A 26,979-nucleotide genomic window follows, 5' to 3' on the forward strand; every position below is an offset into this window, starting at 1 on the left:
TCAAAAAGTTTTTTTCCCTGAGTGGGTTCTATAGTGCAGCTGAAGATTGCCACTCCGACTGAATCTCTTCCCACACTGTGAGCATTCAAAAGGTTTCTTCCCTGTGTGAGTTCTCTGATGCAACTGAAGATGGCCACTGTGACTGAATTTCTTTCCACACTGTGAGCATTCAAAAGGTTTCTCTGTGTGGGTCCTTTGATGTTGCTGAAGAGTGCCACTCTGACTGAATCTCTTCCCATACTGTGAGCATTCAAAAGGTTTCTCCGCTGTGTGGGTTCTCTGATGCTTTCGAAAATGGCCACTGTAACTGAATCTCTTCCCACACTGTGAGCATTCAAAAGGTTTCTCCCCTGTGTGGGTTCTCTGATGCAGTTGAAGAGATGCACTTTGACTGAATCTCTTTCCACACTCTGAGCATGCAAAAGGTTTCTCCCCTGTGTGGGTCCTTTGATGTTGCTGAAGATTGCCACTCTGAGTGAATGTCTTCCCACACTGTGAGCATTCAAAAGGTTTCTCTCCTGTGTGGGTTCTCTGATGCAACTGAAGATGGCCACTTTGACTGAATCTCTTTCCACACTGTGAGCATTCAAAAGGTTTCTCCCCTGTGTGGGTTCTCTGAAGCAGCTTTAGAGTGCCACCTTCACTGAATCTCTTTCCACACTCTGAGCATTCAAAAGGTTTTTCCCCTGTGTGGGTTCTCTGATGCAGCTTTAGAGTGCCACCTACACTGAATCTCTTTCCACACTCTGAGCATTCAAAAGGTTTTTCCCCTGTGTGGGTTCTCTGATGCAGCTGCTGTGAGAGCCCTCTCCAGCCTCACCCACCTCACAGGGTGTCTGTTGTGGGGGAGGAAGGTAAAGGAGATTGTGAGCCGCTCTGAGACTCTTCGGAGTGGAGGGTGGGATATAAATCCAATATCTTCTTCTTCTTCTTGCCCATCTTTCTGACTGGCAGCTGCTCTCTTGCATATACCTGACCTTTTAAACTGGCCACTGGACTGGGGCTCTTCTGCAGGCAAATCAGAGTCTCTGTTGCTGAGCCCCCCCCCCCCCCCCAGTGGGTTTTCTCCCCCACCCCCAAAGTGATCCCTATTTACAAGGCTGCCTCATTACTTGACCGAATGGGCCAGAGGGCAACAGCTGACCTCCTGCATCCTTCGCAGGGAAGTCTTTGTGTCTGGGGCTTCCTGGTCTCCCCTCTGCAGTTTGAAGCCCCGTCTCCTTTCCTCCAAGGCAGGAAGTCGGCTGGGAAAGTCTCAACTGATGAGGTGAACAGGACTGGCAAGGGTGGAATTTTTTATTTTAAAAAATCTTCTATGTATGTGAGTGTTGGAACATGCAGACTGGCCTACCTCACAGGGTTGTTCTGGTTGTTTTTCCCCCCAAGCCTCCCAGTGGAGCTCTGAGACTTACAAGCACAGGCTGCATAGCGGGGGGGGGGGGGCTCTCTTTACGCTTGCAGTGGAGTGGCAGTCACCTGAGTCATAAGGAAATAGGGCTCAGGTAATTCACGTGTGGTCCAATATTTATGGAAGCTGGGAAGGCCCATGTCTCAGGGGCAGCTTTCCGCCTTAATTCAGGTTTGGGGGCAGAAAAGAGGGCTGCCTGGTCCTAATTTTGTAAACAAAAAGGAATGAAGGCTGAAAAAGCACAAACAAAACACTGTGCGGTGTTATAAATTCACAACATAGCGCTGAACACCTCAGTGCTGGAATATATTATTTCACTTCAAATCAAAATCGAATCAGTATGTGTGAATACACATAAATGGGATGGTTTTAGCCACGGCCACCCTATCCAGTCCATACCAATTTTCCCCTGAAATTCTTAGTGCTACCATGATGCTCAACATCCAACTGGAGTAATCCTTATGTGTTTCTGCCAGTTTGCACAGAGTGGAATTCAACAATGTGATGTACTCATTGTCAAAACTGAAAATGTGACAACATGGACCTGAGGTTGACACTTTTGCATGTTTCAAGAGAATCTCTCTTCTTCTGGTCACCTTAGTTGATGCAAAACTTAGGTTATGCCAGACAGACCCAATTGGCAAACGGTCCTTCTCTGCCAATGAGGCCTCAGTGGGTGGGGCACAGGTGTGAGGGGAACGGCAGGGGCTTCCCTCAGATGGGCACCCCCCCTCCAGGAGCCTTCCAGCCCCACACACCCCTCCTCCCCCCTTCAGCAGGAAAGGGCCACAAGCAGCTGCAAGCAACCCCCAAACCAGGGAGAGCCCCAAATAGCCCCCTCCTCCCCTTCCCAAGCACCCACACACACCCCAGGAAGGGCACTGACAGGTGACCCATCAAACTCTTGAGGCAAATTCAAGCTTCTCTTAAACAAGGAGGGAAGAAAGCAAGAAAGAGAGGAGGGAAAACAACCGCTTGGGAGGAGCCCTTTTAGCAGACTGAGCAGGGAGACATTATTTCCATGGCAACCCTGGACAGGCCTCCTCCCCGGGCACTGCTTCGCTACCTGCAGCCCAGGCTCCCAGGATGCAACGGGCTTCCCTGGCTTGGGGGGACAACATGCCTTGAACCAGCCTGCATGCAAGCCAACCAGGTAGGGTTGCCAACTCTGGGTTAGGGGATTCCTGGAGATTTTAGGGTGGAGCTTTAGGGTTTTTTGGGGGAGGAAGTGTTCAATGCTGGGTGCAGTGGGGAAGAACGAGGGCTCCCAGAGTAGTGACCAGCAGCTTTTACTCAGTCATTCAGCATAACTATATCCAAGTAAGACTGGCTTGCAAGCCCCAGGCCGTGGCCTGATTACAAACAGTGAGACCCCACCCTGCCTCCACCCACAGGAAGCCCCCTCTAGGTGGCCCCAGGCAGCCTGGCCAACCCTGGTTCTCACAGATGGAGATGCTCACAAAGTCCCTAATGCTTCAGGCAAGGACATAAGACCACCTCAGAAGTTCTGGGATTGGATGGAGGCTCACACGCTGAAACTTCATCCCCCGCTCAGTTACTGGCTTTCCTCCCTGCTTTTTGTGTTTTGTGTATTCATACTTTTTACTGAATTTTTACAAAATTATTTTATGTGTATACATCAGGGGTGGCCAACGGTAGCTCTCCAGATGTTTTTTGCCTACAACTCCCATCAGCCCCAGCCAGCATGGCCAACGGGTGGAGCTGATGGGAGCTGTAGGCAAAAAACATCTGGAGAGCAACCATTGGCCACCCCTGGTATACATCACCTTGAATGTAGTTTTAATGCTGAACTGCTTTAACAGTTTGATGTTTGCCACCTTGGAGATATTGCTGGGGTGGAAAGATGGCCAAGAAGGGTTGCCACTGCTAAGAATTCTGAAGCTTTGCAAATTGTATAATGGCACAGTAAAGCTTGTAGAACAGGGAAACAGGGCATCAAGTGCAACCCTGTCACGTTCCATATATGCCTTGCTGCACTGAACTCCTTCAACATCTACTGAGAAGAAGAACTGGAGCTTGGGGCTCTGTTTAAGAACCAACCTTTGCCATAGCCTGGACTTTTTTTTTGAAAATTTGGCATTAATTTGTCAGCTATGAGAATGTGAGATACGGGCGTGGTCAATGTTCTATTTTTGTGATTGATTTCACCTTATTTTGAAATTTTGTTCTATATTTATAAAGGACTTATAAGTTTTGTATTATTATCAAGGCTGGTTTTTTGAGGAGGTATATTTGCCTTTTTCCTGCACCAGCTGGAGGTTGGCAACCCTGACTACATGGGAGGGGAGTCTTGCGCAAGCTGTCCCTTCTGTGCCTCATTGTCTGCTCCCTTTTCTCACCTCTCCAGGGTCATCTGAGTAGGGCCTCCACTAGGTGCCACCTGCCAAGGAGGACGTTGGAGGACTTTTGGAATGTTTCTCTCCTCCTTGTTGTATCCTCTCTAGGAACTGCACACTGTCTTGTCTGCATCTTAACCTTTTACTAGCTGCCGGGCACAGAAGCAAATAAAAGAACCATTTCCATGACTATTTGTTTTCAAATGAAGGAAGAGATTCAAGGTGCCTTTTAAGCACCAACCTGGCCCAGAAAATCTGCTCTCCGGTAGATGACCCCCAGGTGAAAGGGTGGAGCCAGTACCGCGCACACTGCGCTTCATCTAAAAAATTCCTCTGCGCAGGCCTGAAGGGCATATCCACATACACAACCCACAACGCATCAAGTCCTGCAGCGATGGGCAAGGGGCGAAACGGCAGGTGGAAGGTGCCACTGGAAGCCGCAGTCCCGATCCTGCATGTAGGCGGTTCAGGGTATTGGTCGCCTGATGCTAACCCGGAGACGAAAGCATTTTTCGGCAGCACCCTGAACGACCAAGCAGCCTTATCTAGGGACAGCACTGCTTGCTCCGCACGGAGAGGGGCCTAGAAAAGGTGGCCTAAACAAAGCTCGTCTCCCCCACCCCAGTTGGCTAGCCGCGGTCAACGGGCATCCTTACTTGCGGTCGACAAAAGGAGATTGAGGAAGAATCGCACTGCTACAGCACCAACCCTAAATCAGACTTTTCCCTGCAGCCACTGTGGCCGGACCTGCCTGTCCCACATTGGTCTTGTCAGCCACCAGCGAGCCTGCAGCAGATGTGGACTATTGCACCCTTCTTAAATCTTCGTTCGCGAAGCCAAGCCGAGAGAGAGAGAGAAGAGCTCTTTTAATGGGCTAAGCCATTACATGGTTTCTCCTTGTGATTCTTTCATGCTGTCAAAGATGGCCATGTCAACTGAATCACTTTCCACAATGTGAGCATTCAAAAAGGTTTTTTCCCTGTGTGGGTTCTATGGTGCAGCTGAAGAGTGCCACTTCGACTGAATCTCTTCCCACACTGTGAGCATTCGAAAGGTTTCTCCCCTGTGTGGGTCCTTTGATGTTGTTGAAGAGTGCCACTCTGACTGAATCCCTTTCCACACTCTGAGCATTCAAAAGGTTTCTCTCCTGTGTGGGTTCTCTGATGCCATCGAAGATTGCCACTGTGACTGAATCTCTTCCCACATTGTGAGCATTCAAAAGGTTTCTGCCCTGTGTGGGTTCTCTGATGCAGCTTTAGAGTGCCACTCTGACTGAATCTCTTTCCACACTCTGAGCATTCAAAAGGTTTCTCCCCTGTGTGGGTCCTTTGATGTTGTTGAAGAGTGCCACTCCGACTGAATCTCTTTCCACACTGTGAGCATTCGAAAGGTTTCTCCCCTGTGTGGGTTCTTTGATGGTTTCGAAGAGCACCACTGTGACTGAATCTCTTTCCACATTGTAAGCATTCAAAAGGTTTCTCCCCTGTGTGGGTTCTCTGATGCCATCGAAGATTGCGACTGTGACTGAATCTCTTCCACACTCTAAGCATTCAAAAGGTTTCTCCCCTGTGTGGGTTCTCTGATGCAGCTTTAGAGTGCCACTGTGACTGAATCTGTTTCCACACTGTGAGCATTCAAAAGGTTTCTCCCCTGTGTGGGTTCTCTGATGCAGTTTAAGATAGCCACTCTGACTGAATTTCTTTCCACACTCTGAGCATTCAAAAGCTTTCTCCCCTGTGTGGGTCCTTTGATGTTGTTGAAGAGTGCCACTCCGACTGAATCTCCTTCCACACTCTGGACATTCAAAAGGTTTTTCCCCTGTGTGGGTTCTCTGATGCAGTTGAAGATTGCCACTCCGACTGAATCTCTTCCCACACTCTGAGCATGCAAAAGGTTTCTCCCCTGTGTGGGTTCTCTGATGCCGTTGAAGAGTGCTACTCCGACTGAATCTCTTTCCACACTGTGAGCATTCAAAAGGTTTCTCTCCTGTGTGGGTTCTCTGATGCAACTGAAGATGGCCACTCTGACGGAATCTCTTTCCACATTGTGAGCATTCAAAACGTTTCTCCCCTGTGTGGGTTCTTTGATGCCATCGAAGAGTGCCACTCTGACGGAATCTCTTCCCACACTGTGAGCATTCAAAAGGTTTCTCTCCTGTGTGGGTTCTCTGATGCCATCGAAGATTGCGACTGTGACTGAATCTCTTTCCACACTGTGAGCATTCAAAAGGTTTCTCCCCTGTGTGGGTTCTCTGATGCCATCGAAGGTTGCTACTGTGATTAAATCTCTTCCCACACTCTGAACATTCAAAAGGTTTTTCCCCTGTGTGGGTTCTCTGATGCAGTTGAAGAGTGCTACTGTGACTGAATCTCTTCCCACACTGTGAGCATTCAAAAGGTTTCTCTCCTGTGTGGGTTCTTTGATGCTGTTTAAGAGTGCCACTCCGACTGAATCTCTTTCCACACTCTGAGCATTCAAAAGCTTTTTCCCCTGTGTGCATTTGTTGATGTTTCTTGCCTCTGTGTACGCTTTGGTGCACAAGGAGCTGTGATTTATTTTTGAAGTACTTCCTATACTGAGTGAATGCACATGCCTTAATTATTCTCTGCTTTGGAAAATGTACATTAATCCTTTTTCCTTCTATCTTCTCAACCATACAGCTGCCTTCCTTTCTCTTAGGTCTGCGTCGATTTCTCTTGTTTTCTTTCAACTCTTGAACCTGATCTGGCAAGTGCTGGAGAAGTTCTTTACCCTCCTCATTTATCTGGTCATCCTCTGCTGGAATAAAGAGAGAGATCCCTTTAACACCTGGGAGGGCAGGTAAGGTCCAAAGTACGTATCTAACTGCAGACAGAGAGGACTGATGGCTCTTCAGCTTCCTCCAGTTTCCCTGATCTTAACCCCTCCCACCTTTCTCCAGAATGTCTAGTATTTAAGGATACCTCATCCCCTCAAGAGCTTGCAATCTGAGCTTGCAATGCCAATTCCCCCCCCCCAACATAACAGTTCAAGAAATAGAGAAAGTTGTGAACAATTTAAAAGTGGGTAAATCCCCTGGGCCACACGGCTCTACTGCGGATTTTTATAGGGAGATGAAGGAGTTACTGATCCCTGAATTACAACAAGTGTTTAATGCTGTATTGAGGGGAGGGAAAGCCCCCGACTCTTGGAGAATGGCTGAAATAACTGTAATATTAAAACCCCAGAAAGATCCTCGGGAAGTGGGTTCATATAGACCAATAAGTCTACTTAACCAGGACTACAAAATATTTGCTAAAGTTTTAGCAAATAGGCTAAGGAACATATTACCTTATATAATAAAAGAGGATCAATATGGTTTTGTGAAGAATAGGAGTACTGCACATCCTATAAAGAATATATTAAATGTATTGTACCATAAACATTCTGGGCAACTTGCTTTGCTTAAATTAGATGTATACAAGGCATTTGATACGCTGTCCCATGAATTCTTATGGTCCATAATGAAGAAGTGTGGGATTGGGCCACTATTCTTAAAAGCCATTCAAGAGGTCTACGGGGAGGGGTCAGCAGCGGTAAGAGTAAATAACGAACATATGGATCAGTTCTCAATTGAGAGAGGTGTGAGGCAGGGGTGTCCACTTTCCCCATCCCTGTTTATAATGGCGATAGAGCAATTAGCAGAAAGAATCAGGAATTCAGGGAGAATAGAAGGCTGTAGAATGGGAAAGGAGGAAATAAAAATCAACTTGTTTGCAGATGATATAATCATGACAATATCTAACCCGAAAGAAGCCATTAGGGAAACGAAAATTATATTAGAGGATTTTGAAGCCATGTCAGGTTTAAGAATAAATATGGGAAAGTCTGAAATAATGTACTTTAATCTTGGTTTGGAAGAAAGGAAAGAGATTAATAGGATAACTAATATGGGGATGGGAGTTAAGAAATTTAAATATCTAGGGATAGAAATTTATAAAAATATTAACAGGATAGTGGAGGGAAATTATAATAAAATCTAGCAGTGGGGGAAAAGGACGATGAGCCTGACCACTTGAATAAAGAGTGTGTCAATGTTTTGGACGCCAAGGTTATTGTACCTTTTTCAAACGATACCATTGGAGTTAGATAAGCAAAAAATGATTAACTGGAACACTAAAATAAGGGAATGGATATTTGGTAGTAGGAAACTTAGAATCCAAAAAAAATTAGCATACAACCATAAATCGGAACTTGGATGGGGAGTCCCAGATATAGTCAATTATTATGAAGCATTTCAGCTTAAGGCATTATTAGAGATAGAGAAGGAAGGGGATCAGAAATGGATAAGGTTTGAGAATGAAGCTAATAATGGGGTAGGAAAACATGGCATCTTTACGAACATGGGGGCGAAGGAACTTAATTTAAACGTGGGACCAAGGAAAAATGGGTTATATGTTTGGAAGAAATGGCAGCCGAAATGGCTGAATCGGGTATCTAGATGGATGCCATTAGAAATGTTGATGGAAGGAGATAAGGAACATAGGTGGAGCAAACTACTTAAGGCTAAAGGATTTAGAAGGGTAGAAGATTTGTTAATATTAGATAAGTTAAAATCATTACAAGAGTTACAAGAAGCCGTAGGAATACAATACTGGCTTAAGGCTACAGGATTGTATACTAAAGTTAAGAAGGAAGTGGAGAAGAGTAATTTAAATGAAGAAGAACCTATGGAAAAGTTTTACAAATTAATGGGAAAAACAAAAAAAGGATTAGTAAGCATCTTATATAGGAGTGTGAATTCAGGCAACGAAGGAGCAATAAGCTACCTTCAACGGACATGGAGTTCAGAAGGCCAAATAACGAAACGAACAGGGGAGAAGATAATGGAAGGTTTAAAAAAAGTTAAGGTACATAAGGTTAGAGAAATGGAATTGAAATTTTTCACCAAATGGTATAGAACTCCGGCTACTTTAGCCAATATGTTTCCTGGGTTGAGCCCTAAGTGTTGGCACTGTAAGAAAGAGAAGGGATGGTATTCCCACATGTGGTGGGAGTGCCCTGAGGCCAAGAAACTATGGGAAATGGTAGTGGGAATGATAAAGAAATTCTTTCAGGTAGAGCCGAGAATTAACTTTGAATTAATGCAGATGAGTATATTAGGGAATGAAAAAATAGGGAAGAATAATCAAGATTTACTAAAAGCAATGATATCAGCGGGTAAAGCGGTAATAGCGGCAGGATGGAAGGATAAAAGTAAATGGAAGGAAAGAACTTGGCATAACTATCTCTTTGATTTTGTCCAGTCAGATATAGCTGCTATAATGTCGCAAGAAGAATCATGGGAGGAAAGAAGATCAAGAATCAAAGAAAAGTGGCAGACCTATCTGAAATGGGCGAAGGAAGAAAGGAGAGTGGACATTCAGTGGAAGCTTCAAGTCCTTTGTCCCTGGCTGGAAGAAGAAGAGGATGTATAGACTAAGGGGGGTGGGTTGGGGGGAAAAATGTAAAATGGATACCAGAAACAATGTAGAGAAATGGATAATGAATAATAATAATAAAATATACATTAAAAAAGGATACCTCATCCCCTCAAGAGCTTGCAATCTGAGCTTGCAATGCCAATTCCCCCCCCCGCCCAACACACTCCAGACTCATCTCAGCTGTGTCATGCAATACCTGCCTGTCAGCAGAGGGCTCTTTTGTCAGATTCTGTGCAGCAATCCCTCAGTCCACCTCTTTGATGTATTTCAAATAAGGTTTATTTAAATGATGAGCATGTTCACAGCAATTACTGGTTTTGCCAAAACTGACCTTTTCCAGACAGGCCATAACCTTCCAAATCTCAGTTCCATGAAGGCCTCCCTTCCTCCTTATCCAGCAGGCTGTATGATTGTACCAAGCCAAATGTTGCTCAGAAGTGAATTAAAAAACCCCATGGCTATTGCTTACCTATTCCCTTGACATAACCGTGAAGGATACTCACTCTCAGCCAACTCATTTGGGAAGGAAATATGTTTTTGGAATCCCCTTGAGAAACTCTCCAGCTTTTCTTCAGATGTAATACCACTATCTTTCTCCACAAAAGTCTCTCTTATCCTTTCTTCTTTTGGGGGGGAGAGGAAGGGGGAGAGAGAGAGAGAGATCATTCTTATGTGAGGGATGAAAGAAATTCAAGAATAAAAATTCTTCTGAGCGAAATTGGGCTTGCTAGAAAGGGCAAGTCCTAAGCTTTTGAATCTGACTGTCAGATTGAAAATTGGTGAGGTCAAAAATTTCGTCATTTTTTGAAGGTTTAAATTTTTTAAAAAAATTCATATCTTGGCCTAGGAAGCTCAGAGGAAGATGGAAGATGGAATAAAGTTTATTATAAAGATGGAATAAAGTTTATTATAAAGAGTAAATTTAGATCTTTTGAACTTGATAGCTATAAAGGGGACAGATCTGTAAGACAAGCACTCTAGTTCCCCTCAAGGGTCTACGTGAATTTTGTGGCCTGGTCTGACCTGCAGGTGTTCGTGATTTAACTCTCCCTGTGGCTAACATCCTTTATCATTTTCAGGGCCAGACTCAAGACTGTGGTACTTGGTTAACTGTGAGACCCTGTATCCCATTGTGTAACTAGGAGGGATGGGAGATTGGGATGGTGCTGACAGCCTCCGGATAATTCCATCAGGGAGGACTCTTGATTGGGTTATTTGGACCACCTGACTCTAGAGGGGCAGAAAGTATAAAACTGGTAGAGACCAGAGAGAAGCCAGGCAAACTCTAGTATGCTTTGATATTTTCTTGCTTCACTGTGATGAGATTTTTTTGTAGAATACCTTTCGCTACAGGTGGAATACTTATGCTGTAATACGAAGCACTAATCCCAGGTATTTCATGTATAAGAGAGAACAGTGAGCTTTTCATGGTTTTCTGTTGCTGTTTAGTAATGTCTTGTTTTCACATCCTTCATCAGTCTTTATCTATTTTTAAAAGGGTCTGCTTTACTTGTGTGAACCCACTGAACTGGGTGCTGTTCAGGTGCCAAGACTGGGGACCCTAGGGTGACCATAATGTCTGAAGGCCAGCCAGGGACACCTTTGGGGGGAGGAAGGTAGGGGTGTGCGCGCGCGAAGCGCGCGTGCCGCCGGAAACAGGAAGTGACGTCACTTCCGGTGATGTCATGCCACCGCCGGGAACAGGAAGTGACGTCACTTCCTGTGACATCATTTCCCCCGCGCCACCTGCCAGAAACAGGAAGTGACGTCACTTCCGGTGATGTCATGCCACCGCCGGAAACAGGAAGTGACATCACTTCCTGTGACATCATTTCCCCCAAATGCCACTGCCAGAAACAGGAAGTGACTTCACAGCACTTCCTGTGACGTCCCCAAAAATCCCCCAAATATCACTGCCGGAAACACCAAGATTATTTATAGAGAGGGAAAGGGGGAAATAAAGTTAAATAAAACTCTTTTTTTACTTTTTTCAACGTGAGAAGACTAGAGAGAACGGGTTCCGCGCTGAGAAGCCAGACAGATTCCAGTGAGATTCCAGGGGAAGTTCTCCAAGAGAGTTATGCCTACACTATTAGTACAGTGTAATGAAGCAGAATTACAGAAATCCTGACTGTCATTTGGAATAAAAAGAGAGCCATCTCTTAGAACGGGATGGTGGTGCAAATGTAAAAAGGAGCTCCTTTGATGTATCACTACTGCATTTTTACATGCAAAACTGGTATGAACCTCTCTCTGGGTCCACACTACTTACATACAACTCTCTATCACAGATCTGTAGGAAAAACAGTATGCTAAGACACTAGGGTCAGGTTCCCTGCATAAGAACATAAGAGAAGCCACGTTGGATCAGGCCAGTGGCCCCTCCAGTCCAACACTCTGTGTCACATAAGAACATAAGAGAAGCCATGTTGGATCAGGCCAGTGGAGGGAGGGAGCTCCCTCCAAGTGGGAGAAAAAATCAAGAAGGTAGGCTGGAAATGGGGCCTGCAAACCAGAGCAGGCACGTTCTACCACACTCTCCATTCTCTGCATGGTTCTGCCTAGAGTCACATGTCTTTACAGGTCTCTCATGTAAAAATAATTCCGTCATGCTTCCAAGCACATAGTGCCACATTTAGCTTGTGATAGGTGCTCTTGAGATTAGTGCCCTTTAGATTGTTTTAGAAATGCTCTTTAGTTTAGGCTTCTTTCTTTCCTTTCAACTGCAACCTGAATGTGAACTGAATCTACTTTAATAAATGTAATCTTTATTTTGTAATATTCTTCTTGGGAGATTTATTTTCTTCACTCAATATCACACTTCTGTGACTGGACGAACTCTGCTGTATTAACCAAATATCACAATAATAACACCCAATGAGGCTGATGGGCAGTAGATTCAAGACAGACAAAGGAAGCAGTTTTTTTTAACTCAACAGGTGATTTAAATGTAGAATTCATGACCAGAGGATGTAGCAATGCCCACAAGCATAGATAGCTTTAAAAGGGGAGCAGTTAAATTATAAAGGCTAGGTCTATCAGTGGCTACTAGCCATCATGGCTGAAGAGCACCTCCATGTTCAGAGGCAGTAAACCTCTGCATCCCAGAGCCAGGAGGCAACTATCAGGGGAAGGCCTCAGCCTCTGTGCTCTGTCATTGGACCTCCAGAGGAACTGGTGGGCCACTGTGTGAGGCAGGATGCTGGACTAGATGGACCACTGGGCTATGGCCTCTTTCCAAATTCAATTAATTTGAGTATATTAAAAATTGTACTTGTACAAAAAAAACTGTACAAATTGTAAGAATATCAGAACTGATGACAGTAAATAAAAGAAGCCACTTCAGTCGACCATCATCCCCTCCAGCCATTAAAGAATTATGGAAATTTTAATTTCAAAACACAAACACCATTGCTTGCCTCTGCATAGCAACCCTTTCTAAATAGTCTCCTGATCCCCATCCAAGTAAAAACTGGGATAACCCTGCTTAGCTTCATGAAATCTAATAAGACCAGGCTAGCCTATCTACACAGGTCAGAAATATGAGGACTTTAAGAAACTGGTCAACATCAGCCCAAAAGCTGTTAAGACTGGTACTGCACAAATGACAACATTCTAACAGTCACATTCACTCAAAACGACTGCTTATAAATGAAATCTCAACCCTTTTATACAAAAGAGAGACCTGGGAATATAAGATTTCATTAAAAGGCACTTTTTTGCGACAAGTTAAGATATTTTACCATGCAAGTATTGATTCAGTTGAGGATTGTGTGGCAAAAATATGAGCTAGCTCTACAAAATGCAAAATACACACACTGGGGTCAGTTCCATTATAGGGCATCTGACCTCTCTAAGGACCTGCTCCATTTTTTGGAGAGTGCTGCATGACATAAAGCACAGGTCATTTGTCTGTCTTCCTCTCCTCTTCAAAGTCCATCCATTTGCAGTTTCCCTCACTTGCTAAAATTTAAAAGGAATGTCCATCTGGGAAACCCAAGAAGCCTCCCAGTCTCCAGAATCTACCTTACATCAGATGGCAAAGTTATAAATATCAAAACATTCCGTATCTAGCAGAACTCAAAACAGACAAGCTGCATGCTGTCTGTTCTGCTTAAAATACCACAATGCATTTGATAAGCAGCATTTATTTCAATTCCAGGAGATGCATGATCAAAATGCAAGCTTCAAGCCCCCACAGTGCATGCACATTGAGAATTACCAGTCCCAACACACTATTTATTTGCTGTTTTCAGCCTACTATCACATCTGAGCCTGGCTTAATGGAAATAACTTGTTTCATCTACATCCAAGCTCATGAGGAGACAACTAATGGGACAAATGAAGTCTATTTGCACTCAGTTCAGAACAGATAAATGAAAGCAGATACAGTGGAGGAAAGCTGTTGCCTTCAACAGGGCTTTTTTGTAGGGGGGGAAGCAGGAACTCATTTGCATATTATGCCACACACCCTGACAACACCATTGTTTCGTTCAGGGCTTTTTTTTTTTTTTTTAGAGAAAGCCCAGCAGGAACTCATTTGCACATTAGGCCACACTAGGGTTGCCAAGTCCAATTAAAGAAAAATCTGGGTACTTTGGGGGCGGAGCCAGGAGACTTTGGGGGTGGAGCCAGGAACAAGGATGTGACAAGCATAATTGAACTCCAAAGGAGTTCTGGCCATCACATTTAAAGGGACGGCACACCTTTTCAATGCTTTCCTTCCATAGGAAATAATGAAGGATAGGGGCACCATCTTTTGGGGCTCATAGAATTGGACCCCCTGGTCCAATCTTCTTGAAACTTGGGGGGTATTTTGGGGAGAGGCACTAGATATTATACTAAAAATTTGGTGCCTCTACCTCAAAAAATAGCCCCCCCAGAGCCCCCAAAACCCACGGATCAATTCCCTATTATTCCCTATGGGAATCGTTCTCCATAGGGAATAATAGAGTGCCCAGTAGACATTTCCCTCCCCCCCCCACGCTTTCTAAAGCAGGGAATCCCCTCCCCCCTCCCTCTCACACACACAAATACTTACAAGATTGGGGAACTCTACTTGCTGTGAAAACGAAAGGGAAAAAAAAGGGAGGGGCTGTTCTCCGAAGCTCTTCCTGCCCAGCCTTAAAGGAGCCACACATTTTACAAACGGCTCAGGATCTCAACAATATGAAGCCTGCAGGTATGTTCTCCCCCCCCACCCCCCCTTCCCGATTTCTGGGGGGCGGGAGATTAGGCTGCGAACCCAGAAGTCCCCTGCCAGAGCAGAGGGGGTTGGGAAGCCTAGGCCACACCGCTTTCAGCCCCCTCCCTGCCTGCCGGGGGGGGGGGGGGGAAGAAAACAAAAACAAACAGAACTCCCCAGAAAACAAAAAGCTTACCTTCTTGCAGGCAGGGCTATAGATATAGCCAGCAGGCGGGCGAAGCGGGAAGGGAAGGGAAGGGAAAGGAAAGGCAGGCCGGAGACTGCTGGGCTGCCGCCCGGCCCAGGCAGCCACCCAGCAGGCGGGAGGGAAGGGAAGGGAAGGGAAAGGCAGGCCCGAGACCGCTGGGCCGCCGTGCGGCCCAGGCAGCCATCCAGCAGGCGGGCCGGGGTCTCCTTCCCCGTGGAGAGACCCCCTGCCCGCCCGGAAGCCCCAACAGGAAGCCACGGCTCAGCGCCGCCGCCTCCTTCTCCTCCGAGGCCGCCCCAGCATGCCCCTTGCCGCCCACGCAGCAGAGGGGCCGGGCGCTGGGCGGAGAAGCGAAGCAGGCCCACGCATGCCGCCTTTGCCCCTGCAGAGAGTGGAGGGGCGGGGCGCAAGTCCGGCCTGCTCCTGCTCCTCCAGCGTTGCTGCTCAGGGTCCTAGAAGGACCCAGATTCGGGACTTTCCACGCTTCTCCGCAGCTGCTCCTCCGAGATGGGCTCAGGAGGAGCAGCTACGGAGAAGAGGCAGCAGCAGCAGCGCAGCCTCCGCCCACTTCCGCCGGCTCCTCTCGCTGGCTGGCTAAACCGGGACTTATAATGGTCCCGGTATAGCCAGTCCGGGAGCCGGGAATTGGGACCCAAAAGAGGGACATTCCCGGCTGACCGGGACGATCTGGCCACCCTAGGGGACCCAGGCTTGGGGTCTTGACAGGATCATTTCCAGATCACAGTTAAAGGGGATGTTTGTAATTCTATCGAAGGGAAAGGGGGTGTTGAATATGTTAGGGAAAGAGAAATCAGGAACTATCCCTTTGGAGAAACGCCATTTTAGGCCTGTATCTAACGGGAGGCAGGCTTTGGGGCCTAGTCTCTTCCTCCTCTCCCCTCCCCTCCTGTCTGGAAACAGCGATTCTGAGGAGGCCTCCTAGAGAGACGGGAAGTCTTTCAGGCTGGTCTCCCAGATGGCGGGAGGAGGGTAAACCAGTTCCTGGGCGAGAACTGCAATTTATATTGTAGATTTTGGGTGGGAAAACGGACAGTTAAAGTTGGCAGTCGGGCTGTTCAGACCTGACAGTTAAGAACATAAGAACATAAGAGAAGCCATGTTGGATCAGGCCAACGGCCCATCAAGTCCAACACTCTGTGTCACACAGTGGCAAAAAAGTTTATATACACACATACACTGTGGCTAATAGCCACTGATGGACCTGTGCTCCATATTTTTATCTAAACCCCTCTTGAAGGTGGCTATACTTGTGGCCGCCACCACCTCCTGTGGCAGTGAATTCCACATGTTAATCACCCTTTGGGTGAAGAAGTACTTCCTTTTATCCGTTTTAACCTTTCTGCTCAGCAATTTCATCGAATGCCCACGAGTTAAAGTGCACAGTCAGTCAGTTTGAGTTCAGTCTTGGAGATGGGTTAGTTGGAAAGGTCTGGTCAGGCTTGCAACAGTCCAAGTGAGGTCATCCCGTGAGGGGAAGTAGTATAATAGGGAGAGAAGGAGCATTTTCCCCTACTGTAATTTGTTGCTTCTGTTCACTCTTTAAACATGCCTGTAAATAGTTGTATGTTGTAAATAAATGTTATGTTTGTTTAAAGTGCAGTCCCTCCGTACCACATAGTTTCCCCAACCGCCTTAGACCACGCTACTGCAAGAGGGGAGTCCAGCGAAGGGGGAAGGCATGCAGCTGGCAAGGGTGCCAATCCTCCAGGGGTCTCCCAAAGAAGGACTGTGGTCTCTGTGATAACCGTGTTCTGTGTTGGCAGAGGACCCTGAGGCCAGACCTCTGAACTGGAAAGGAAGATTGGGGGTCCTGCTCCTCTCAGTCAGGAACCCCTAAATTGAACAGGTGGTGGGAGCATGCCCAAGTGACAGGAAGAAGATTAGCTCCCTCCAGGAGTTGGCAACCCAAAAGAGAGCTGACGGAACTGGGTCTGAAGGCAAAATCGGGCCGGTTCTGTCGCAATCCTGTTCCAGAGTCTTTCTGAGCGTCTCTGTTGGGGGACAACCTGAGCTCAGCATGAAGCCCTCAGGGCTGGAGGACTCCTCAGGAGAAGGGGAGCCACGCATGGCTGGCTCTGAGTCAGCAGAAACAGGAAAGAGGCTGATGAGCTGCAGGCTGACCAACACTCACCACCAGCAGCTGATCCAGAGCCACCACCCAGCCCTGATGCAGGAGCATGGCTGGCTCTGAGTCAGCAGAAGCCAGAAAAAAGGCTGATGAGCTGCAGGCTGACCAAGACTCATCACCAGTAGCTGATCCAGAGCCACTACCAAGCCCTGATACAGCAGGTGAGACTCAAGTGATTCAGAAAGGCTGAGGGACTTGGGAATCTTCAGTCTGGAGAAGAGGAGGTTGAGGGGGGGCATGATTGCTCTCTTAAAGTATTTCAAGGGCTGTCACTTAGAGGAAAGTGGGGAGCAGATCCTGTTGGCAGAAGAGGAGAGGACTTGTAATAAAGGGTTTAAATTAAGGGTGGGAACGTACCTGCTGGATGTTGGGGGAAACGTTTTAATGCTAAGAGTTGTTCAACAATAGAATTGGCTACCTAGGAAGGTGGTGAAATCCACAACTGCCTTAGACCATGGTACTGCAAGAGGAGAGTCCAGGAAGGGAGAAGGCATGCAGCTGGCAAGGGTGCCAATCCTCCAGGGGTCTCCCAAAGAGGGACTTTGGTCTTTGTGATGACCATGTGCTGTGTTGGCAGAGGACCTTGAGGCCAGACCTCAGAATTGGCAAGGAAGATTGGGAGTTCTGCTCCTCTCAGTCAGGAACCCCTAAATTGAGCAGGTGGTGGGAGCGTGCCCAAGTGACACGAAGAAGATTAGCTCCCTCCAGGAGTTGGCAACCCAAAAGGGAGCTGACGGAACTGGGTCTGAAGGCAAAATCGGGCCGGTTCTGTCGCAATCCTGTTCCAGAGTTTTTCTGAGCGTCTCTGTTGGGGGACAACCTGAGCTCAGCATGAAGTCCTCAGGGGAGGAGGACTCCTCAGGAGAAGGGGAGCCACGCATGGCTGGCTCTGAGTCAGCAGAAATAGGAAAGAGGCTGATGAGCTGCAGGCTAACCAACACTCACCACCAGCAGCTGATCCAGAGCCACCACCCAGCCCTGATGCAGGAGCATGGCTGGCTCTGAGTCAGCAGAAGCCAGAAAAAAGGCTGATGAGCTGCAGGCTGACCAAGACTCATCACCAGTAGCTGATCCAGAGCAACTACCAAGCCCTGATACAGCAGGTGAGACTCAAGTGATTCAGAAAGGCTGAGGGACTTGGGAATCTTCAGTCTGGAGAAGAGGAGGTTGAGGGGGGGCATGATTGCTCTCTTAAAGTATTTCAAGGGCTGTCACTTAGAGGAAGGTGGGGAGCAGATCCTATTGGCAGAAGAGGACAGGACTTGTAATAAAGGATTTAAATTAAGGGTGGGAACGTACCTGCTGGATGTTAGGGGAAACGTTTTAATGCTAAGAGTTGTACAATAGAATTGGCTACCTAGGAAGGTGGTGAATTCTCCCTCGCTGGCAATCTTTAATCAGTGGCTCGACAAACACTTGTCAGGGATGCATTAGGCTGATCCTGCATTGTGGGGATTCAGGGATCTGCCTTGCAGTGGCTGACCTCCTTTCTCCAAGATCGGGGACAAAGGGTGGTGATAGGGGAGGAAGCATCCCAGAGGCACTCTCTTAATTGTGGGGTGCTGCAGGGAGCGATCCTATCCCCGATGCTATTTAATATCTATATGCGCCCCCTTGCCCAGATTGTCAGGAGGTACGGACTGGGTTGCCATCAATATGCGGATGACACCCAGCTCTACCTATTGATGGGTGGCCAGTCTGACTGTACCCTGGAAAATCTAGACCTGGCGTTACAAGCCGTGGCTTCTTGGCTCAGACTGAGTCGGCTGAAAGTGAATCCGACGAAGACGGAGGTTCTCTACCTGGGTCGGGGCGGTCCGGGGAGAGAGATCCAGCTGCCGGCCCTTGACGGGGTACCACTGATACCGGTCCCTAAGGTCAAGAGTTTAGGCGTGCTCCTTGAGTCCTCCCTTACAATGGAGGCTCAGGTGGCAGCCACCGTTAGATCTGCCTTCTTTCATCTTTGGCAAGCGCGGCAGCTGGCCCCTTACCTGGAATGCAACAACTTAGCGACGGTAATCCATGCTACAGTCACCTCAAGAATAGATCACTGTAATGCTCTCTACATGGGGCTACCCCTGACGCTAACCCGGAGACTGCAACTGGTGCAGAACGCTGCGGCACGGCTGTTAATGGGGCTGCCACGACGGGAGCACATTCAGCCAGTGCTGAGAGAGCTGCACTGGTTGCCTGTTGTGTTCCGAGTTCGCTTCAAGGTGTTGGTACTAACCTTTAAAGCCCTCTATGGTCAGGGACCTGCCTATCTACGGGACTGCCTTTCCCCATATATCCCCCAGAGAGCACTGCGATCAGGGACAAAAAATCTGTTGTCTGCCCCTGGCCCAAAAGAAGCCAGGTTATGCATAACAAGATCCAGGGCTTTTTTGGTGGCAGCACCAGAACTTTGGAACACCCTCCCAGAAGCTATAAGGGCCCTGCGGGATTTGTCAGCGTTCCGCAGGGCCTGTAAGACCGAACTGTTTAAACAGGCTTTTGCGGTTTGATTGGAAAGGGGCTGCCACCGGACATCCTACAGAATGCTGGCGATCATAGTCAGAAGTCAATACCGCCTATATTGGATTGAAAAAGCGCTAGAATGTTTTTAAAATTGATAAGTAAATTATGGTTTTATATGTTTTACTGAATTGAATTGTTTTTATGATGTTGTAAGCCGCCCTGAGTCCGCTTGCGGAGAGGGCGGGATATAAATGTGAAGTAATAAATAAATAAAAATAAATAAATTGAGCAAGGGCCCTTGACTGTTTGGCCCCTTCCAGCTCCATGATTCTACAATGGTTAGGGGTCTGGAGAGCAAGATCTATGAGGAAGGCTGAAGGATCTGGCTATGTTTAGTCTAGAGAGGAGACAACTGAGAGGTGGTATGATAGTCATTGTCAAGTACTTGAAGGGCTGTCGTATAGAAGATAGTGAAGAATTGTTTTCTGTGGCTCCAGAAGGCAGGAACAAAACCAACAGGTTGAAATTAAATCAGAAGAGCTTCCAGCTCAACATTAGGAAGAACCTCCTGAAAGTTAAGAGCAGTTCCTCAGAGGAACAGGCTTCCTTGGGAAGTGGTGGGCTCTCCTTCCTTGGAGGCTTTTAAACAGAGGCTAACGTAGATATGTGACAGCAATGCTGATTCTGTGAACTTGGGCAGACCATGAGAAGGAGAGCAGGAAGGGTTGCAACAGTGGTTAGTTCTCATAGTCTTTCTTACATGTCCAGGAAATGTTTGCCACTTTGGGGTCAGGCAGAAATTTTTTTACCAGGCCAGTTTTCCGGCAATTCTGGAGGGCCACCCCTTCCATGTTCTGCGTATGGAGCATGTATCAGTGGGGGTGGTGAAGAGGTATTTGTGAATTTCCTGTATTGTGCAGGGGCTGGACTAGATGACCCTAGAGGTTCCTTCCAACTCTATTTTTTAAATTTTTTATTTACTTTGGATTTATATCCCACCCTCTCCGCAAGCTAACAACCAACCAGAAATTATAATACTAAAATAATTAAACTTAAGACAGTATTGAAATCATTTAAAACAACATTATGGTGCTACTCAGAAGAAATAAGACGGGATCAGAACTTTGTTCAGCAGGCAGTTTAGTTCTTTCATCGTGACTTTTATCTGACAGTGGTGCTTGTTGTGGTCTCCAATCCCTCACAGCCGGTGTTGCTCAGGCTCTGTTAAAGTGGCAGCCCTCTCCCATTCAAATATTATAGGCCAATCGAAATAATTCTGTTTTACAGGCCCTGCGGAATTGGGAAATATCCCTCAGAGCCCTTATGGCCTCTGGCAGGGTGTTCTACATCTCCGGCACTACCACCGAGAAGGCTCTGGCCCTTGTTCGGTCTGGCCTCCCTTGGTCCGGGGATGGAGAGATTTTGAACTCCCGAAAGCAACGCTCTCTGCGGAACATATAGGGAAAGGCAGTCCCATAGATAAAGAGGCCCCTGACCATGTAGGGCTTAAAAGGTCAATACCAGCACCTTGAAAGGGATTCGGAACATGATAGGCAGCCAGCACAGGTCTTTCAGCAGTGGTTGAATGTGCTCCTGTTGAGAGAGCTGCATTAACAACTACGCTGTAGCATTCTGCACTAGCTGCAATTTCTGGATCAGAGTCAAGGGCAGCCCCATGTCAAGAGCATTACAGTAGTCTATTCTTGAGGTGACCATGGCCATGGATCACCATTGCTAAGTCGCTATGCTCCACAAAAGGGGCCAACAGCCATACCCGCTGCAGATATAAGGCGGCAGATTTGGTAGTGGCTGCTACCTAAGCCTCCATGGTCAGAGAGGACTCCAGGAGCACTCCCAAGCTCTTGACCTTCAGGAATGGTATCAATGGCACCCCGTCAAAAGCCAGCAAAGGGATCTCCCTTCCCAGGCCACTGCAACTTAAGATAGAGAACCTCCATCTTTGTCAGATTCCGCTTCAGTTGACTAAGCCTGAGCCAAGATACCATGGTTTGTAATGGCAGGTCCCAATTGTCCAGGATGTAGATTCTAAGACCAGTTCACCACTCTCACCTGCACCTTTTGAGTATCTGAGACAGAAGCTTAGATGGGAGTTGCAAGCAAGGAGGCAGAGTGCACGTCTCCTGGTCAACTGCCAGCTTCTTCCTGACGAAAGCTTGCAGTCACTGCAGCAGGACTCCCACGCAGCTGCTTGTTAGGAAGGGCCTATAAAACCTACTGCTGGGAGCCTGCATGTTATGGAAGGACCAAGTCATCCTGCTAAACTCTGCAACCACAACTCCTCATCGAGCATTCTTTGTGCGACCTTGGACTGGCTTTGGACTTTGACTTTGTGACTCTCTACCTTGTGGATGACCCTTGGACCTCCAGGCTACACTCTCTGGCTTTCCCCTTCTGGAAATGACCCTTTGGTTTGTGCACTTTCAGTTTGTGGACTTCTGAAACTGAACTCTGGAATTTGTGTGAGCACCTGAACATGTCTGGCTTGTGTGAACATGTTTGGCTTGTTGGCTTGTGCCTGCTACATAACAGTCTCTCATCCCCACCTTTGCCTCTGGCCAAGTCACCTTCTCTGGCTTGGGTGATGGCCACAACACTGGTCTCAGCTGCCCCTCAGCAAGTACCTGGAGAGGCCTGAGAACGATGTGTTGCTGTTCAATACTTTGCATCATGCATCATCCCAGGGGGAGCAATTCACACCTCTTGCACTTGTGGGAGATTCTCCTTACCCAGAGAGATGACGCTCAGATAGTTCTCCCGCATGACTTCCCTGTAGAGAGTTTTCTGGTCTGGATCCAGCAGGTTCCATTCTGCTGGGGTGAAACAGACAGACACCTCCTCAAAGGAAAAGGGGCACTGGAAGAAAAAGCAGATGCCTCATCAGAGATGATGCCAGGCAGAGACTGCACTCTGGAAGGGAGAAGTCTGGGATGGAACAGGATGTAGGTCTTGGCAGAGGTCGAGGGAGTGGTATTCAGAGCCTCTCTCACCTGGACCACTGTAGAAACTGCAAGAGCAAAAACACCCCTGAGAAAGGAGGGGGGAACCCAGGCTGACCCCTGCTCATTTCCCCTACCTGGACTGGAGGTGAAGCAGCTGTTTCCACACCTCCAAAAAGATGATGGCTCAACAGCATCTCTCCAGTGCCTGTTAGGAAGAGAAAGGAGGAAGGGTGTTTGCTGTGACTTCCTGTTCCATTTGCTTGTTTGTTCCTCGCTTCACACACTCCCTTCCCAGAAGCTAAAAACCTTGCCCCGTGTACACTCCATACAACCTTTTACTAAATTTTGGGAGAGGCAGAACAGATGTACCCATGAGCCTCAGGGGGTGATAAAAGCTGCCAACATATTTCAGGCTTCTGTGGGACCTGAGATGTTCCCTGTGAACTCTGAAGTTCCAAAAATCATAGCATCCCTGCTGGATCAGACCAAACGCCCAGGAATCCCCTTCTCCTGCCAGCTGGCAGTGGGCCCTTCAGTCTGGACTGGAGGTGGGAAAAGAGGGGGTGGATATGAGATCACATTCACATCACATGTCACCATCACATTCAGCCCAAAACCCAGAAGTTACTTGAGCGCTTCTGAAGAATCTAGGGTAATATCTGTTCCAAACTTCACCCTAAGGCCCTCCTCCAAATCTCCTAGGGTTTGAGGCGACAGCCGGTCATCCCTCCTGCAGAACCCGATTTCCTACAGTGGCCTCCCAGGTGCCCCTATAAGAACAGGCACAGAAGCTGAATTTTCCCATGATTCTTGGCCCCCTACAAACTAGTTTTCAGTGCTCAGTGCTGCCCCAGAAGGCAGAGGCTCCCTGTATTCATCCGGGTGAATAGCTCTGCCCACATTTGTCTAACTTTAGTTTTCTTTTCTGACCTCCCTGAGTTCCTCTTATGGAAGGAAGGTAATTAATGGGAGGAAATGTCCTCTAGGAATGATCTAATCCTCTTTGAGAAGAATTACAGTGAGTGGAGATTCAGTGCTGTGTGTTATGTGAAGAAGTACTGAATTCTTTTCCTGACCTGAACTCTCCACCCACCACATTCAGGGAGTGCCCCAAGTGTAAACAGGCAGAATGAGACCTTACCACAAGAGAGGGCATCTTGGGCACCCTCCTGGGCCTGCGCCCTCTGCCCTTCCTCCAAGGAACCTCGTTCTGCCTCAGGGAATGGAGCTTCCCTCTCCAAGGATGGTCCCCACATCTGAAAGAGCAGCGAGTGAGAAGGGGAAGAGATGGAACGGAGAAGAGACCAAGCAAGGGATCCTGCCCCACTCCCAGACTCTGCACTCTTCCATCAGCAGACCCAGTTGTCTGGAAGGAGAAGAAATTTTCTAGCAGAGGAGGCTGCTGAAGGAGGCTGTTATAGCTCCCATTTGAATGATTAACACCTGGGCAAATATCTCTCAGGGAAACTTTAGAATATCCTTGCTTGAATTGGACCCAGCTGGAGGAAACCCCTCACCTGCTCTGCCTGCCTCTTCTCCTCAGCCTGACTCAGGAGGAAGCCTTCGGCCAAGGCCACCGCCTGGGAACTGGTCTCCGGCCCACATTCCCTGACCCAGCGCTGCATTTCCTGGGGCAGGAGGGCTAGGAACCTCTCCAGGATCACCAGGTCCACCATCTGCTTCTTGGAGTTCCTCTCTGGCTTCAGCCAGTGGCTGCAGAGTCGATGGAGCCGGCTGCAAACCTCTCTGGGCCCATCAGCCTCACGGTACTGGAACTGCCGGAAGTGTTGGCCATGCACCTCTGAGATCTCCGTGACCTGAGAAGGTGTCTCTGGCACGGGGCTTTCCCAGCCTTCAGCACAACCACCAGCTTGGGTGGGAGGGGGGCCTTTGCTTGCTGTCTTGCCAGCTGCAGCTCCTTCTGGGTCCTGCTCTTCCATCTCCCTCCCCTTCCCCTGGGTCACCTCCGACTGGATAGAGATGCCTTTAGTCACCTAACTGTAAAGAGATACAGAGACAGTCACATGTCACAAGGGAAGCGAATGAGAATTGCCCTGGTGGATCAGAACTAAAGTGCTTCTTGTGCTTTGTAGACCCAGTTTAATATAATTTTATTACATGACATACTAAGCTATTTTAGATAAGCTTCCTTGGTTCTTTGCAAATCTTAACTGTCTCTGTTGGGCTCTTTAAGGATGTTACAAGCTTAGCCTCTCATTCCATAAGTTCAGTCTGTCCAAGGGGCTGATTCTTAAGTTAAGCTGAGGCCCCAAAAGCACCAGAGGGACTGGTGAGCCCCCAGATCATTGTCTGCATCTCTTCAATAGACCTGAAGGGTTAGGCAAAAGCACCTCTTTCAAAAGCCATGGGGGTCCCCCTTTGAACTGTGGGGTTCACCTGGTTAGATCTCCAGAAAACACGTCTTTCGGGGAGGCTGAAAACCAGCTCCTCATGCCTCTCGTCATAACTAGACGGAAACTCTCAAGGCAGTTTGCAGGACTGGGTATCATGATAACGTAACCACAGGGGCTCAGTTAATTACTCTCAACATTCCACAGTTAAGAAGACACATTTACAGATCCATCTCCAATTCTGATATTTGCGTCTCTATGATTCTCCTCAGAATTAAATCCAAACAAATGGTGAGCCGGTAAACTGAGCTTGCTTTCCCTGTTCAGTCCTTGCATCTCTTAAGCATCTTCATTAGGTTGTATTCTAGTTTGCTGGTCGGTGGGAAAGGGCCATAAGTAGCTGCCAGCGACCACTCTGGTTTGGGGTTCAACCCAGGCAGGGCCCAGAATACCCCCCTCTTCACCTTCCCAACCCCCCCCCCCGCCCACACACCAGGGGGAGACCTGACAGGTGACTCCTCAAGTGTCAGAAGGACCCAGGCCCATAAAGGCTTCCCTGGAGGAGGGGGGGATCGAACCCGGCACTCCCAGATAAGAGTCCCTGCACTGAACCACACAACACCCTACTGGCTCTCAGCTGGTCCCGGGCAGTTCAGGTGTGCGCGGAAAGGGGGCGGGGGGGGGGTGCAGCAGAAGACGTGCGGGAGGAAGGGGATGGAGTCTGGGGAATGGCAAAGGGCCCTTCTTGATCCTCTTGGCGGCGGCAGCAGCATCCAGGGGGCTCCAGGCGCGCCTCCCCCCCCCGTCTCCCTTGGGTGCTGCAAGGCCCCCTGCCCTACCTGGCCGCCTCGCCTTCCCCTCCTCCGGCCCTCGTGGAGCTCGGAGCTGCTGCTGCTTTTGCAACCGGGGGGAGGGTCGCAGGAGGCCCGGCTGCTGCTCTTCCCTTCGGCCCCTCCTGCCCCACCGGCGCAGCCCCCCACCCCCGGCAGCAGAGCTTGCACGTCTTCCGTTTCGGGGGCGCCTTTGCAAAGGCCGGGCCCGGGCATGCACGCCTTCCTTCCCTTCCTGGATTCCGGGCTAGGAAAGGGGCTCCAGCGCCCCCTGGGTCCGGCCTCTGCTCTGCCGGGATTGCAGCTCTCACGGACGCCTCTCCGTGGGGCGAGACTGCTTTGGGTTGCAGAACGAAAAAAAATATCCTGCCCCATTTGCAGGGAGAGCTCAGCCTTGCAGCCTTCCTGCCTCGTTGCAGACGCCTGGGAGGGGCCTCCTTGCACCGGGGGCAGAAGGAAGGAGGGTTCTTCTCTTGCAAACGAGGGGGGAGGTCAGTCTTTGAAATGGTGGAGGGGGGGGGGGACATGAGCCCTCTGGGATGCCCCCGCAAGCATCACTTCTGTGGCCAGAATCCTAGGCAGGCAGCCCAGCAGCTGTTTTCCCCTTGCATTCTGGGAGCTGCCTTGCACATTCTGGGAACTGCCTTGCACGAAATCAGAGCCCCCCCCCCCCCCAATCTCCATCCAGGGCAGTATTGTCCACTCAGACTGGCAGGCCTCTGTGGGACCTCAGGAGTCCTTCACATCACTCCCTCCCCTGGTCTTTGAACTGGAGGTTGGACAGGAGACCTTCTACACGCCAAGCAGATGCTCTGCCCCTGAGCCACAGCCCCCGCCCTGAATCCCAGCTTTCCTTTCAGCCTAGAGATGGTGCTAGTCCTCAGTGCTCTCAGGCAGCTGCCCAGCCCTGGGGCCCATCACAGCCAGTGTTGTCTGCTCAGACCAGCAGCAGCTCTGCAGGGTCTCAGGCCGAGGTCTTTCGCATCACCCACTGCCTGGTCTGTTTAACTGGAGGCAGGATTGAAGCAGGCATGCTCTGCTACCACTGAGCCATGAACCTCTGGGCCGTGGAACGAGGAAGGAGGGCTCTGCCTTATGCTGAAGGACCATTCATCTCTCAAGAGTGTCCATCATTCTAACCAGCAGCCGCTGTCTTACATGCACCTGGCCTTTAAACTGGCGACTGGACTGGGGCTCTTCTGCAGGCGAATCAGAGTCCCTGTTGCTGAGCCCCCCCTCCCCCGAAGTGATTCCTGTCTATAAGATTGACAAGGCCACCTCATTACCTGACCGAAGGGGCCAGAGGGCAACAGGAGCTGATCTCCTGCGTCCTTCGCAGGGAAGTCTTTGTGTCTGGGGCTTCCTGGTCTCCCCACTGCTGTTTGGAGCACCGTCTCCTTTCCTCGAAGGCAGGACGTGGGCCGGGGAAGTCACAGGTGATGTGGTGAACAGGATTGGCAAGGGATTTTTATTTTAAGAATTCCTCTCCATGAGTGGGTTTTGGAACATGCAGACTGGCCTACTTTACAGGGTTGTTCTGGTTGTTTTTTTCACCAAGCCTCCCAGTGGGGCACTGATGCTTACAAGCACAGGCTGCATTGGAGGGGGGGGGGCTCTCTTTACCCTTACAGTG

General features: G+C 48.7%; 1 pseudogene; it reads right to left on the reverse strand.

Moving 5' to 3' along the window:
• On the reverse strand, positions 1-25,562 carry LOC132574425 (zinc finger protein 709-like; annotated as a pseudogene).
• Between the last annotated feature and the right edge of the window lie 1,417 nt (positions 25,563-26,979).

Source organism: Heteronotia binoei, chromosome 6 (assembly GCF_032191835.1).
Source record: "Heteronotia binoei isolate CCM8104 ecotype False Entrance Well chromosome 6, APGP_CSIRO_Hbin_v1, whole genome shotgun sequence".
Taxonomy (NCBI): Eukaryota; Metazoa; Chordata; class Lepidosauria; order Squamata; family Gekkonidae; genus Heteronotia; species Heteronotia binoei.